The sequence below is a fragment of the Callorhinus ursinus genome, unplaced genomic scaffold (genome assembly GCF_003265705.2).
Source record: "Callorhinus ursinus isolate GAN/ISIS: 27379988/994484 unplaced genomic scaffold, GSC_fseal_2.0 scaffold11, whole genome shotgun sequence".
NCBI classification, from domain to species: Eukaryota; Metazoa; Chordata; class Mammalia; order Carnivora; family Otariidae; genus Callorhinus; species Callorhinus ursinus.
The window spans coordinates 23,418,976-23,435,891 of record NW_027397073.1 but is presented as its reverse complement, the minus strand read 5'-3'; positions in this window follow the sequence as shown (position 1 = coordinate 23,435,891).

The following is a 16,916-nucleotide window of genomic DNA, read 5'->3' as shown; positions in this document are numbered from 1 at the left end:
CAATTTTGCCATGAACCTAAAACTGCTCCAAAAAAATAAGGTCTTTACAAAGAAAGCCCAACAAAACTATGATAATCTCAGCATACTCTGTGCTGGTTTGAATATACCAAGGGGAGTGACGGCTGCCCCCTATTGGAGCCAACGGAAGAGAGGAGTCAGAATGAAGGTAACTGGGGCACCTTCCTCAGGACAGGAGGCAGAAGAATCTAACCTGCGAATCTTAAGAATGAAATGCTAAGGAGATAGTCTCATGTTCAGTCAGTCCCCTGGCAGGTGTCTCTCAGGGTACAGCATCCCGGTGAGGGCTTCCAAGCTTCCCAAACAACTTAGTACAACAGAGCAGACTCGGAGGGTCTTTCAGAACAGTGGTTCTCAGACTCCAAGGTTATTCAGAATCACTGGGAAGGTTTCACAGATTGTGGCTGCACCACGCTGGAGAACCACGCTGGAGAACCATGCTGGAGAACCACTGGTGTACTTGATGCAGTCTTGCCTCTTCTACAGGAGTTCCCTGATTAAACAAGGGGAAAAAATCCTTGTGTTGGATAATAATGTATTTTAATCATATAAAATCTTTTCCTGTACATTATTTAAAAAGACATTGTTTTTAGGGGCAAAACCAGTCTAAATAAGTTTGCTGTGCCAAGAACAGAGCGATGAATGACATGATTATGAGACAAATTTAGCTAGGAAAGGAAAGAGGGAATAAGGAACAATCATTAGTTTCAGGAATGGGAAATCATGTGAACAATTTAAAAATGCACTGCAGTCAAAATGTTCTGTGACTATTTCATACCTTTTATTTTTTTCCTCCAAACTTAGCTATCCAATTACGTGACTAATTGCAGCTGAATGAGAGGTCTTGTTGAGATTATTAAGGCCAAGATGTGAAGTTTTGAGGCCTTTGTTCACTCACTTTTGTGGGAACTCGGCGCCCTATTTCTACTCACCAGAGCTGGAGGCTCCAATCCCATTTCCCTGCTCCCCATTCCTCCTCCCTGCCCCTCACCATGGCCTTCTGTGCTGTCGCCTGAACAATGACCACATTGTCACACCTCTCTTGGCTACTGAAGGAAGCCACCAAATGCAAGTTTTCAAACCTCCACTTCTAATCTCTGTCCTCCTTCTGCTGGCCCCACTCCAGCCCTGAGCTCCCAGGCTGAGCACTCATGTCCATGTGGCAGCATCTCGCCTCGCGCTCTGCATGCAGTAACGCACATATGCAGCGATTACTTGGCACCAAATGGTACGGCTCAATTTTAAAATCACTAGGAAACGCTAGAAAAAAATCAAATTACATCTCCAAACAGAGGGTCTGATAGACACACTCCCATAGAAAGAACAGTCTTTTCTGGGAAACTCAGGCGGCCATGGTGTCATTCCATGGATGAAGCTTGATTGGAAAATATCCGGAGCAATAAATAAAGAACAAAGAGGAGAAAGCCAGCAGCTGAGGTGGAGAGTAGCCCCCCGCTCAAAGCTTATGCATCCCCAGGAGCCCATTCCAGCCTGCCTGAAGGCAGAGGCAAGCGGTCCCATGAAGTTGGGAAATAAAAACAAAGGTAAATGGGTTCCCTAAATGTAACTGCAGCCCAGCAGCCCGCCCAGGTAACAAGAATGGCACCTTACCTCCATGGAAAGTGCAGTAAAAGCAGATTTCAAATTTTAGCTCGAAATTAGAATGAAGTCCTTCAGGGATACCAGTGTGGCAGGCAATTTAATACGGGGTTCTGGTTTCCTTTCTACCTTTCAAATACCATGCCTGTAACTCCCTGCAGGGAGCCCAATGGAGATCAGAAATAAGGAATTGTAATATACTCCTAAGAAATGAAACCATAACGAGAAGCAGTGTTGGTGTGCAAGATTACAGCAGTGGAAAGCCAGGCCCCCAGACTTTCTTGCTGCCATGTCTCAGAGTCTTCATGGAGCCGGCACATCCATCCTCAGGGAGGGGCTGGGCCAAGGCACACTATTCAGAAGACCACTATTAATTGTTGGTCACACTGATCTGCAACAACGAACTGCTTTGGAGCAGAGAGGCTAAGCAACATGGTAGTGAGACACTTTCACCTCTTCCTGAGGTAAGAGGCTGGGGAAATTAAATATCTTACCCCAGATCCAGCAGCCTTAAGTGGCAGAGCTCAGACAAGAACCAAGGTCTTCTGTCTTCTCATCCCATCTGTGGTCCATACCAGACCGCTGTCACGTAGCAAAGAGCATTTTGATACAGAGAAAAAAAGAGGCAAGAGAAGGGAGTTGATCCTTGGGTTCATAGTTAATGAAGAGGATCAGAATCAAGTCCTTCCAAGAGCAAATGGGCTGAAGATACTGGGGACAGAGCAGGGAATGAGAGAGCACAAGAAAGAGGAAGCAGAACAGAAGAGAAGGCACAGAGGGGAGGAGGGCAAGGGGGAGAAATGATGAAGATGATGAATAAAAATAATTGCAAATGTCTATCTGTTTGCTTTGTGACAGATACATTTACCTTTCATAATCCTGGGAGATAGGTGGTCAGTTATTGCCATCCTCTCACAAATGAGGAAACCAAAACACAGGGAAGGCTTGTCCTAGGTCACATGGCTTGGTCGCACTGCCAACTAGTAGAGCTTGGATTTGAATCTATGGAGCTTGGTTCCACGCTCTGTACATTTAACCTCTAGGCTACTCCAGCTCTCCCAATGAGTAAGTCAGCTCCGAGAATACCACGGATGTGGAAGGAACACTCAGGTGTATGAGATCCAGGTAAAGACAGTCCAGGTGGAGCTGAGCATAAAAGAGTAACAGTAGAGGACGAGTTCAGTTAGTGGAAGAGCAGAGTGATGCCTCCCCTTAACTAAGGCTTGGAGCAAATGTGTCAGAATGGAAGGAGCGTGAATTTGGACCCTGCTCGGTCTCACATGAGCTGGGTCATCTTGGACAAATCACATAACATCTTTAATTCTTCATCCAAGTGATAGAACCTGTAGTACCTCTTGATGAGGAATCCAATAGGATCCTTATAATCCTGGGCAAGTAGTAATTAAACGACATTGCCCTGTTGCTACCCCTTAAATAAAGATATTTAACAGTTCACAGAAAGCATCACAGAATTAAGTAATTACGGATCAGGTTTTAGATCCCTCTCCAACCCAGAAAATTATTCTTCTCCCCAAGAGAGATTTAAAACACTCATTCCAGCTATGGTGAGCGCTGTGAATTGTGCAAGACTGTTGAATCACAGATCTGTACCTCTGAAACAAATAATGCAACATATGTTAAGAAAAAAGAAAAAGAAGAAGATAGCAGGAGGGGAAGAATGAAGGGGAGTAAGTCGGAGGGGAGACGAACCATGAGAGACGATGGACTCTGAAAAACAAACTGAGGGTTCTAGAGGGGAGGGGGGCGGGGGGATGGGTTAGCCTGCTGATGGGTAATAAAGAGGGCACATTCTGCGTGGAGCACTGGGTGTTATGCACAAACAATGAATCATGGAACACTACATCAAGAACTAATAATGTAACGTATGGTGATTAACATAACAATAAAAATTAAAAAAACACTCATTCTGTTGCTGCCACATACAGAAAAATGCTTGCCCTGCAAAGAGGTAGCAGCTAGCAAAGACTATGAGAACACAAATTATCCAGATTAGAGAATCAGAGAGACACTACTTTATTATAGGCAGCCAGCTTCTCCCAAAAGGTAATGGTGGGAACAGTTTTTGTAGAAACCACTTGGGAAGGGCTGAGCTTAAAGGGAGGTTTAGTCACATGTTTTGGTGGGAAACTTACTATTGAGGGCTCAACCTAAACCGTGAAATAGGCATCTCAATATAGCAGTTGAGTAGACACACATAGTGTCAGACATGGTGGAGAGCCCCAGACTGGACCCAACAGGACATGGTCTTGGCTACACTGATCAAGGCTTGTCAACATTCCTTGGGAGAAAGACCTGGAGGGTGGTATAGAACTCATGGCTCCCTTCACAGTCGCCTTGATGTAGCCATCTCAAAATCTGTATACCAATCTATCCATATATATATATGCTCTTCAAAGAGTATGATGCTCAGTCCTCAAGTTCAAGAAACCAGCCAGGAATGTTGTTTGTAGCTGTCTGGACTTGGTGAACCCTATTACAATCACAGTTCTGTGACTAGATAGAATGGATAAAACAGACAAATGGCACCCCTTAAAAATCCTACATTGGTAAGATTTATCTACTTAATGTCATTAAATAGCATCAAAATATTATATGCAAAATTCTTATAATAGTGTTTTGTCCAGAATAGGTACTTTCTATAAGTAAATCAGGCAGCATTATTTCTTAAGTACCCCAAGTCAATAGATGCTGTATCTGACTGGCCAGAGATTACAAAGGGAAACTGGATAGACTAACCATAGCTGATCACACATCTTCATAGTTTTCAATGGCTTTCTGACCAATGGTCAGAAAGGTAGAGCCCAGTGAATTCCATCAAGGAGGACACTGTGTCAAGGAACTGCTGTCAGAAGGCTATGAACCGATAGGAAAGGAAGGATTCAGGTTAAGAGAAAGAGATGTGTATCTGTTCAGGATATGTATCCTGAATTCTGGCAAAGGCAGGAGGAAGAATAAAACACTACTGTCATGTGAGCTAGGTAAGAAAGGGATGGCAGGGCGCCTGGGTGGCTCAGTTGGTTAAGCGACTGCCTTCGGCTCAGGTCATGATCCTGGAGTCCCGGGATCGAGTCCCGCATCGGGCTCCCTGCTCAGCAAGGAGTCTGCTTCTCCCTCTGACCCTCTTCCCTCTCGTGCTCTCTGTCTCTCATTCTCTCTCAAATAAATAAATAAAAATCTTTAAAAAAAAAAAAAAAGGGATGGCATTCGAGCAGTCGTTAGAACCGTGGTTGGAGAATGTGGTCAGGGGTGGTCAGGTGATATACTGAGAAGAAGCTTTCAGCAGGATCGGGAATAATCTGTGCCTTAAGAGGAATAGGAAGGGGGCGCCTGGATGGCTCAGTTGGTTAAGCGACTGCCAGGGTCCTGGGATCAAGTCCCGCATCAGGCTCCCTGCTCAGCGAGGAGCCTGCTTCTCCCTCTAACCTTCCCCGCTCTCATGTACTCTCTCTCTCTCTCCTTCTCGCTCTCCCAAATAAATAAATAAATCTTTAAAAAAAAAAGAGGAATAAGAAGATGGGCTTCCTGCGAAAGCTGTGATATGCAGGTGAACGACAAACTTTTCCTTGGGAGAAAGGTGGATGAGTCAGAGGAGGAGCAGAGCAAGGACTTCCAGAAGACTCTGCAGTAGGACAAGAGCAGTCTTGGGGCAGGTACTATGTCTCTGGCTATAGGAAAGCCCAGCATGCATTGTGACCAGATGACATCACAGGAAAAGAGAGCCGTGTGTGTGTGTGTGTGTGTGTGTGTGTGTGATGGATGTTCCTACTAGCTGTTCTGGTGCAGGGTGGACATTGGGTTTTTACACTGGAGGTCCAGTGCCCAGCCAGGTAGGTTTGGCCATAACAGCCAAAACAGACAAATACATAAAGGAGAAAAGGCAATACAAAGCAGGATCGAATCCAGTAAGTGGCGCAAGGAGGGTGAGGCCAAACAAAGGAGTCAGGACAAGTGACAAGAGGAGGTAGTGTGTGACCTGGATTTTGAAGGAAGGGGCAGGAAATGAACAGAGAAAAGACCATAACTTTGCTTAATGTTCCAGATCTCTAAGCCAGTGGGTCTCAAATTTGAACATGCATTAGAATCACTAGGAGGACTTGTTAAACCACAGATTTCTGAGCTCCAACCCCAGAATGTCTGATTTAGTAGATCTGGGAGGAGGCCTGAGAACGTGCACTTCCGACACATTCCCAGATGGCAGTGTCATCGCTGGGCTGGGACTACACTTTGAGGACCACTGGTCTAAAACCATGGTGAGGAAGTTTGAAGTTTTATTTTGCAAATCTGGCACATTGGCCCATCAAAAAGACCAGAATTAGGCGTGGTCAGGGACAGGAATAAGAAAAAGTCACAAACCAGGATAGCGTTGGGGGAGGAAGGAGCCCAGGGATGGCTCCAAACCCCCAAATAACTCAAGAAGCAGAGGGAGGAGGACCAGAAGGCTCTGCCTCTCAGGCAGCCTGGAAGACCAGGTGGGTTCAGAATTGAAGGACACTCAAGAAAGGGCCCCTGAAACCAGAGAGTTCCTCCTTTGCCTCATCACAGGTATCTGAAACGCCAATATTCGGGTTCCATTTAAAACAACAGCGGATCCTCCTCCCAACAACTTCCCTCCGAACTTGTGATGAATTCAACCAGAGTAGATTAGTTCGGGTCTGAATCTTTGTCCAACCCCAATTCTGCCGTGCGCTGACAGGTTCTCTTTCCCCTCCAGCTCAAACGCCCGCTGTTAGGGTCAGAGCTCCTGATTTAAGGGAAGGCCTTGGAAGCTGACACTATTTCTACTTCTTACCCACCCCGCCAACCTCCGCACAGCCCACCCATCCCCCTGCAATGGGAGCAACGATTTACACATAATAGATTCATTTAAATGGTTAACAGTTGTTAAATATTAACAGTTGGTGAATTAAACATAGACACAGGGAACCCTTCTTCATAAGACAATCTGGTTTTAAACTATTGATTTTAGGTGAACATACATGCTGTACAGTCTCACATGTAGCAGGCTGAACTTGGAAGTGGCAACTTGGCTTCCGGGCTCAGCTGTGACACTGAGAAGCTAGGGAGCCCTCGCCTCTCTCAGGTTACTTGATCCCCGCCCCCCCGCCCCCCCTGGCCAGTGAACTGGAGACACCTGCTTGGCTTATCTCATAGGATCAAGTATGAAAGTGCTTTTAAACTCCAGGGAATGTTGTGGATACAATGGGCTTCTTTAGATGGGACCTCCCTCCATTGTTCCCTTGGGCGTGAATTTTGGCTGTCTAACTTTGATCCAGCCACTGGAAGACAAACACAGAAGATGGAGATACCCTGCCCTGTCCTTGAGAAAATGCATCAGCTCACTTTAAAGCCCTTCAGGGAAACATTTAGCCTGCATGTGAACCGAGCGAGGTCAGGTTGTAGGTCCCTGCTACCCAATGATAAAATGAACAGACTCTCGTCAAAGGGGGAGAAGAGGTCATGCAACATTGAGCTCATCATCCAACAGTAGCACTTGCTATGAGGATCCTTTCAGAATGAGACAAATTATTAGCTCTTAAGAAGTTTAAAGTGCCGGGGCGCCTAGGTGGCTCAGTCGTTAAGCGTCTGCCTTCGGCTCAGGTCATGATCCCGGGGTCCTGGGATCAAGCCCCGCATCGGGCTCCCTGCTCAGCGGGAAGCCTGCTTCTCCCTCTCTCACTCCCCCTGCTTGTGTTCCCTCTCTCGCTGTGTCTCTCTCTGTCAAATAAATAAATAAAATCTTAAAAAAAAAAAAAAGAAGTTTAAAGTGCCATTTCAGTTAAACCGCATCTTTCTTGTGTTAGAAGTGTGCTGCTGATTTTTCAGACTAAAGTACGGGACCTCATATTTATCACTGTTTAATTTTATTACATTTTGTCCTTTGGGAAATATACAAAGCAAATATGGGCCTCTTGCAAGGACATCTAAATCCTAATGGTGACAGTTTGGGACAGGAACAGGCTGAAGCAGGAATCACAAGGGATGTCTCCAGAACTCTATCTCCAGGTGGTGACAGTACAGATGTTTTTGAATGGATGCTCTTAGGTGTCCAGAGTGTCCAATACTTTGTAGAATCCCAGATGCACCACCTGGTGTGTCATCCTGTTTTCCAGTCCAGAACCCCTCCTAAGGAAGGAAATGAGGCTAGGGTTTCCGCGCAGGTCCCACGATCACCTCTTCCTTTATACTCAATGCCCACAAGCCATGACTTTCACCATCGGAATTGACATCAAACTCAGCCTCTTTCTAGTGTTGGCACATCTCTCCTCTGAGGTCCTGAAGTTATGACCTGGGCTCATCCGTTTTACTTATGGGTCCTTTTCTTCCCTCTTGGTGAAGCTTACCTCGGCTGGGAGGCTCGAGGCACTCAGACCATCTCATCTTTTTTCAGACTTGTTCTTTACTCAGCTCTGAAACCCAGATGCACCCATGTTTGTTCTGCCCTTTGCAGTCCAAGGCTTGTTCTCCTTGATAGAGAAAACTGAAGCCCATGAGGTAGGAGCTAGGCGTCCCTTTGCTCCATGTCATTGCCAGCACATCAGTTCCAGTTTCAGACAGTTTATGGAAATCATTCTGCACTGTTCCACCTGATACCTGTTTTCTGCAAGAGATACAGAATGCTGCCAGACTCTCAGAAACCCCGTGAGCCCGAGGAAGGCTGTCTCCAGCTGTCCCTCCAATCTCCTGTATCAGCTTCCACTTCTCCCCACGGGTTTTACTCCTTCTGGTGTCACGTCTCTGCAGGTTTTCTATCACACTTTTGGGGATCCTGCCTGACACACACTGAAGCTAAAATAACAGAAGGGTTTTTGGTAATAGAATGAGAGGCAGGGTAGGAAACAGGCATTCTCTTCAGCTTACAATGTCCAGGAAGTAAGATGGCAGGGGGTTACAATCAGCAGGATGAAAGATGTGATCATATATACCCACACCTCTCCCTGAGGTTAGAACATGATGAGGGTCCATCACCTCTCCCTTCCCCTCCTCCCCTCTTGCTCCTAGCAGTGAGATTGGATGAAGTGAGTGATTGACAGCGGACACTGGCAGCTTACCACGAGAAGACATGGGACTCCAGGGGGGACTGGGATGGATGGGGACCGTGGGAGGAACAAAGGAATTAAAAATAGCTCAGAGGCTATAGGAAAGGGGCTAAGAGAGAAACGGGACTCCAGGACCAGATGTTTCTCTGTCTTCTGCAAGGGGGTGGCCTTTTGGGGCACCTGAGAGTCTGGAGAAAAGACCCTGAATTGATTGAACAGTCTGGGCGGTCAAGTTGAACAGATTGGATAATTCATTCCCTAAATCCCACAATCCTGGGAATGCTGTGTGTTGTCATAGGGCACTGAAATGAGGAGTAGATATGCCCAACTGGTTCAGAATCGGGCTCCTTGGCAATGGGTGCACCATCCCAACTTCCACCACCCCACACCAGTTAAAGACTTTAAATAAGGGAGTGAAATAATTAGATTTTCATTTTCATTTTATTTTTATTATTAAGGATTTTATTTATTCATTTGAGAGAGAGAGAGAGAGAGAGAGCCTGGGAGGGGCAGAGGGAGAGGGATAAGCAGACGCTCTGCAGAATGCAGAGCCTGACGCAGGGCTTGAGCCCACGACCCCAAGATCATGACCTGAGCAGAAACCAGAATTAGGACGCTCAACTGACTAAGCCACCCAGGCGCCCCTAGATTTACATTTTAAAAATGCAGATGAAGAGTGTGGCAAATAGACTGAAAGGGGTCAAGAGAGCATGAGGAGAGACCGGCTGGAGTCTCTTGTAACACTACAGATCAGGAACGGGGGTCGCGGCAGTGGTGATGAAGAGAAGTAAGTAGACTTGAAAGCCAGATAGGAGGTGTACACTTCGGACACAGGCATTAATTGGATAAGGTGTAAGGGAGCTGTCCAGAATGGCATGAGGAGATGCCCTTTGCAGATGCAGGATGATGGAGGGGTAAGAAATCGGGGGTGTGTTTTGGGAATGTTGCATTTGGGAGATTGTGGAAACAACCACGTACTTCATGTAACAACCTGAACCTACTGTCAGGAACCACGGTGAGTGGCACCCGGAAATAGCCCTCCGCTTACAGACCAGCTTATACAGTGATCCTGGCAGACCTGCAATTCCTGAGGTGTGTGTCAAAAAGCAAAAGAGGAATTTCTGGGAAGGTTGGCAAATGAGTTCATCAAACTATATCAAAGCAAAGCCCTGGCATACTGCTCAAAAATCCATTTTGTAATGAGTCTTTGTTTTTGAGATAAAATTCATGATTTCAATGTGTACAATACAGTGGTTTCCAGTGTAGACTCCAGGCTGTGCCATCATCGCCACTATCTAATTCCAGAACATTCCATCAAACCTAAAAGAAACCCTGTATCCATTAAGGAGTCACTCCTTATTTCCTCTTCCCTCATGTTTATTTGCTTGCTTCAGAATTTTTGTAGAAAACAAGACATTTTGAATGTTCTAATGTGCTAACTCTGGAAATCAGATTCTCCTCCCTCCTCCAGGTTTGTTTTTGATATTGTGGTTACTGTTTGTTTAGCAACTTTTCTGAACTGTGTTTTAAAAATAGATATTCTTGGGTGCCTGGGTGGCTCAGTTGGTTAAGCGACTGCCTTCGGCTCAGGTCATGATCCTGGAGTCCCTGGATCGAGTCCCACATCGGGCTCCCCGCTCAGCGGGGAGTCTGCTTCTCCCTCTGACCCTCCCCCCTCTCATGTGCTTTCTCTCTCATTCTCTCTCTCTCAAATAAAGGAATAAAATCTTAAAAAAAAAAAAAAAGATACTATGTAAAAAAAAAAATAGATATTCTTTGTCATGCGTGGCCACTGAAGGCTCTGTTTGACTAATAGTCAGCTAGTGATTTGACCAAGCATTTGAAATGCTTGGAACCAAACACAGACTAATGCCCATGTCTTTGCAGATGAGGTGTGTGTGTGTGTGTGTGTGTGTGTGTGTGTGTGTGTGTGTTGGCGCAAACCTTTAACATTCAGCTGGGCAGTTTACAACTCTGCCTTAGTCTTTACTTCCTGCTCACGCAGAGCCTGAAGGTCAGCCAGAGGTGAAAGCTTAGAGTCTTCTAAGGTCTTTTCTGAGCCTGTACCCTACCCTGGGCATGTGTGTGGTCTTCTAGATTCCTAGGAATATGTGGGAGCTCTTCAAAGCCCTTATTCCTAAAGCATCTCACTCCCAACCTTTCTTCTCAAGCTTTTGGCATGTCTGTTGAGTGCCTCAACTGTTTCTGACAGATGTCCCTCAGGTCACTGCTGCTCCACTTGGGGAGAGGCAAAACAAAAGTAAGTCCCTTGCGCAGGTTCTTCAGGAAGGCCCCAGAGAGGTTGAATCAAACCACCACAATTCTTTGAGAACAAGGTCTGCTCCGTTTCCTCTGGCACCAGGAGCCCACGCAGACGATGTGGACTCCATCTTCAAGAATGCCGCAGATCCAGAGAGGTGGGGCTGGGGCCAGGAGAAGCTAAAAGCCACAAAGATTTCCTCCTGAGAATCAGTCTCCCTTTTCTTGTTAAGCATTCATCTGGTTGCTGTAAATCCTTGACTAGCTTCCAGAGTTCCAATAAAATTGATTTTGACAGGCTTTGCCAGTTTATTCACTGTTTTTGTAGAGAGATGGTCTCTCGGAGTTCCTACCCCCCGCCATTTCACAAGCATCTGAATACGGTCTTTGCCTGAAAGGATTATAGGCTTTGAGTGTTTGCAGTTAGTGACGGTTGATGAGAAACACCTAGCCAGAGAAGTTAAATAGTGTCGTTTCGTTAGCTTCTTCAGGCCTGGCAGTGTCACCTGTGGTGTGACTAGGGGCAAGGGTGGAGTAGATCTACTTTGATTGCGGATTTCCTCTTCCTTCTCCTTCACATTATCCGCCCTAATAAATAATAACTGTGAAATACTATGTGGCTAACTCTGTGCTAGGCACTCTTTAGGGGAAAAAGAAAGAGCAAAGCACATCTGCGCCCATAAGAAATGTTTAATTTTGCTGATGAGATGCTCATTTCGTATCCTTCAAAAGTTCTGGAATCAGTGCAGGGGAAGTAGAGATAGGTTGCTAGAAGGTAATTAACATTTAGGACTTGTAGGGAATTCTTCAGGATTTGTAAGGACTAGACTTGCTCTGTTTGAGAGGGGAGATACTAGCTACTTGTGGCTGTTTAAATTAAATTTTTGGACAGTTAAAATGAGATACAATTTATTTTTTTTAATTTTTTTAAAGATTTTATTTATTTATTTGACAGAAAGAGACACAGCGAGAGAGGGAACACAAGCAGAGGGAGTGGGAGAGGGAGAAGCAGGCTTCCCGCTAAGCAGGGAGCCCGATGCGGGGCTCGATGCGGGGCTCGATCCCAGGACCCTGGGATCATGACCTGAGCCGAAGGCAGACGCTCAATGACTGAGCCACCCAGGCGCCCTGAAATACAATTTAAAATTTAGTTTTTCAGGGGCATCTAGCTGGCTCAGTCGGTAGACCATCTGACTCTTAATCTCAGGGTTGTTGAGTTCAAGCCCTACGTTGGGCGTGGAGCTTACTTAAAATTAAAAAAAATAAAATTTAGTTTTTCAGTCACACTAGCCATATTTCAAGGGTTCAATTGTTACTTACGGCTCGGGGCCGTCGAGCAGCACAGCTGTCACTGCAGAAAGTTCTACTGGACAGTGCTATGCTGGGGTGTGGAAAACCAGCTCAGAATGCACTTTCCTGCTTTTGAGAAACGTGAAACTTCTTGAACAAAATCATATACCGCAGCCAGGAACAATAAAAGCCTGGCATTAAACGTACGCTCACTCAGGTCAAGATTATGTCTTTACACCTTTGTGACATGGACTCCATGAAGGTCTTTCTCAGATTTTGCCTGGGAGATGGAGGTGTCCCCTGGGAGAGAGCTCTCTCTCTGCCCTCTGTCAGGCAGACAACTGGCTTAGAACCAATGCCTCAGCTATGGAAGGGGAGGGGTGATACTGGGTCTTCCCAGAAGGAGGAGGCTGTCCCTCAGATTTGTCCTCCTGTGTCTCATAAATTCACAGCCAAGCCCTAGAGAGAAAGGCTCCTGTGGGTAAAATGAAGACAAACCTTTTCACTCACATTGTGGTCATACACTGGGTTACACAGCAGTGAGGAGACCCGGCACCTTAACCATCTTGAGTCTTCCGGTCAATTAAGATGGTGTGCCTCTCCATTTATTTGGCAGTATTTTGTAATTTTTGGTGTAAAGGCACGGGCATCTTTTGTTAAGCTTCTTATTTTATGTTTGTATGATATTGTAAATGGGAGGTTTTTAGCCATGTTTTTCTCCAACTGTTTCCTGCTACTATATGGAAATATAATTGAGTCTTCCCATTAATCTTGTCTTCTGCAACCTTGCTAAATTAACTCCTACTGTTTCTTGTAGCTTCTATAGACGCTTTTGGATTCTCTGTCTACACGATCATATGTGCAGATAGAAAAAGGCCTTTGCTTCTAGTCATGTCTCTGATACTAAAATGGGGAGTTACTGTTTCTATAAGATTGTTCTTGGAAATGGAGAAGCTCTACCCTGCTCTGCACCTCGTTCTTTTTTGACTTAATAAACATGTCTTGAAAATATTTCCATATTAGTTTAGAGCACGTCCTCTCATTTCCTTTTTTGAAGTTTTATGCTTCTCCATTGGGAAGACGGATCACAGTTTATTTAGCTAGAGCCTTCTGAGTAATCAAGGGTTATTTCCAGTCTTTTACTATCACAAAGTAGGTTGCAGAGCCCCTCTGACAACCACTGTTTCTTAAGTGTAGAAGATGAACTTTAGATAAACTCCTAGAAGTGGAATTCCCCGGGCCAAGCATATATGCATGTATAATCTTGGCAGATATTGCCTTACCTTCTATAGCTTGTACCACTTGGCGCCCCCTCCTCAATATGGGAGTGACTTTTCCCTGCAGCCTCGCCAACAAGGGTGTGTCAAACATTGGGGGATTTCTCACAGCAATAGGAGAGAAATGGTGTCTTGGCATCAGCTGCTCAGGAGGCACGTGCAAACCGAGCCCACAACTGCAACTGCTGAGCCGGCCTCTTCAGGGACACACACCCTCTCTGACCAGTCGGGAGGGGTGCTGTCTGCCTTCTTGAGCTCTGAGACTCTGCTCAGTCCTGATTGCACTCACCTCCTTTTCAACCAGTGGCCAAGAAAGAGATGGGGTAGAATGGAAGAGAAAGATACCTGTATTCATGTCTGTATTTGTGAAGGACTAAACAGAACCAGCTTGAAATCTCCTTTGGGCCAGAAGGACAATAAAACAGCCCTGCTATTGCCCAAAGGAGACCAGATTTAAGCGGTAAACAGAGGACCAAGGTCTTGCACCAAGCATAAGCATATTAAACTAGCTCTGGAAAAAAAAAAAAAGAGCTAATGGCACTTAAATCAACATCTCTCCGTGGCTGGCATTGCCCATTTCCTAATCACTGGAGGCTGAACAGCAGGACTTCCAGGGAAAGGAAGGCAACAATTTGCCCTCGCTTCCTTTCAACCTGCAATTGTTTTTCCAGTCTGCTGCATTTGCAAGTAGAGTCCATAAGAGAATTTCCTTACATCTCTTATTTCAGTGCCCCTCAACCAAATTCCGACCAGAAAGTACTGTTCGGGTGTCTTGTAAGTGCCTTCCCTTCCCCAGGTTCCTGCCTCCCGCTGTTCATGTGGCATTTGCCATTCCTACTGCTCGGGGCAGCACGCACCCACCTGAAGCTCCTGGGGATGCCCCAGCAGCTGCTTCTCACCTGCGGCTTGTAGAGTTGATGCCGTGGCCCAAAGACAGGCACAGTGCCCCATGCTCCACCCGCAGGAACACACAGCCTGAGCCTCAGCTGCATTTCAAAACCCTTTCCAGGAGGCAATGGAGACCCAAGTTATTTCCCTGAACCTTGATTTCTACTGTTACCCCAACAAAGCCTTCACCAGAGAAGGGCTAACCCCTTTGCTGCCTCCACATCCTGTATTCATTCCTGCCTCCTTGCCTTTGCTCCTGCTGCTGACTCCACCCTCGCCTCCCCCCCAATCTGGAACGTTCCTCCACAGATTGCTCAATTCTGTGCATCCTTTAAGTTCGAGATCCGCTTCATATCCTGAATGAAAGCTTCCCGTGACCTCTAGCCCCAAATCGTCACCCCCTCTTTCAACTTCCAGCACCTTTTCGGGACTTCACCTGTCCCTTGTCTCCTACTGCCTTGTGACCTCATCGTTCTGCTGTCAAACGATTTAGCTTGGCCCCTCTTCAGGATGAAAACCGCGAATGGTAGATTATTACTTTCACTCAGGAGACTAGAATTTACTATGTATCTACGAAGGTCCAGTTAACGTCATCTGAGCACATGAGCAACTAAGTCTTGCTCCTTTTAAGACTTGATGATAACTGTAGCGAACACAGAGGTCATTGTCACATATTAATTTTGACTCCAAACACGGTTCTTATGCAGTGTTTGCTCACCTACGGGGCTTCACAACCAGCACTTGGGGCCCATTTGCTCTTTGATGAACTGTCACCGGTTTGGCAATGGCAATGCTGGGACAGTGGGTCTGTTCCCACCCACAGCAGCTGTGTTCCGAGTTCCAGGTCCAGGCTTGCTCTCCCTGGCTTCTCCTCCCAGAGATGCTTATATCCATCCAGCTGCTGAGTAGAGCAGCCTTCTCTCCAATACGCTTGCCCTTCTTAGCTGAGGGCTTGCTGCCCCTACCAACCCTGAAGTTCATGATATTACTATGACAGTACAGGAACTTAAGGAGTTGTTTCAACAAATATTTTGAGGGCCTCAGCTTAACTATGGCAAGAGGTATTCACTCTGAATGTTCCCATTTGCCCTCTCTCTTTCCTTTGTACAGAAACTATCGCTTACTCTTTCTTTAGACCTATAGCAGGGATTTTCAGGGACCAAATAAGAGACTTCCATTCTAAGTGGTAATCTCAGGGCAAGCCATTTGCTGAAATAAATTGGAAGCAGTACTTAGGTTTTAGGATCAGTTCTTTGCTTGAGGATTTTCTCAGTGGCTTAGAGTCAAGAAAAGTGAAATAGGACACAGTATCCATTTTAGGCTTTAGCTTCCCCATAGAGTAATAACAATTAACACTGACTTACATTTATACGGCTTCTCATTGTTAACAAAGTGTTTGCATATTGATAATTTCATTTGACCCTTATAACTAGCCCATGACGTGCACATGGAAAGGTTTGCCACGGGAGCAAGTGGGGAGGACCTCCAGGCTTGGGTGCTGGGCTCCTTCTCCACGCTGCATGGAATATCGTGACACTCCATGTGTGCCTGTAGATTTAGATTTAAATATAGGATGGCTGACAGCCTAATAACTGTGTTCCTCATTTGTTCTTAAGGGGAGCCAGACATTGTTCTAAAATGAAATCTATCCAGAGGAAAATAATTTTTGTCACTGGCCATGAGTCTCGAGGGCATCCTAAGGCCCAAATAACCTAACCTGAGGCATTAGAGCCTGGACCCGTGGGGGGCAGGTTGGAAGGTGGGCAGGGAACAGGACCACGTGCGCGTCCATTTAGCAGCCTCTCCCTGGTTCATCGGCAGTGCTGCCTCCCACCCTTCTGTTCTTGGGAGACCAGGCTCCTCCATTGCCAGGCTGGCAAGCTGTTGCCATAGAGGAGCCACCTGGGTACCATTAGTGAGAGGGTCTTGTCTCTTCTCTTGTCAATCTCATATCAAATAATCTGGTCCGAGGAGATGGGGACGATTCGTCCATGGGCTCTATATTGTTTTCAGTTCACATAAAGGTCTTTGATTTGAGTCTTGCCATGAGGGATATTTGCTGTCTCTTACCTGTGTCTCTTGGTCAAGGGGGCTTTGGGCCATATTGGGAGGACCTGACTCTTCCCGCTGGGCTAAGTTATTCAGATGCCTCTTCGTATCTTTGCAGATATGGGACCTGGGCCCCGGGAGGGATAAAACAAACATGCAAAGAAGGGAGAATAATATTCCCATGAGTAAACATCAGATTTGCTTCCGAGGTTCCTGGCAGCCTGATCTAAGAAGAAAACATAAAAACATAGCAGATTTCTTGGTTTTTATTTTTTTATTTTTTTAAAGATTTTATTTATTTATTTGACAGAGAGAGACAGTGAGAGCAGGAACACAAGCAGGGGGAGTGGGAGAGGGAGAAGCAGGCCTCCCGCTGAGCAGGGAGCCCGATGCGGGGCTCATCCCAGGACCCTCGGATCATGACCTGAGCCGAAGGCAGACGCTTAACGACTGAGCCACCCAGGCGCCCAGATTTCTT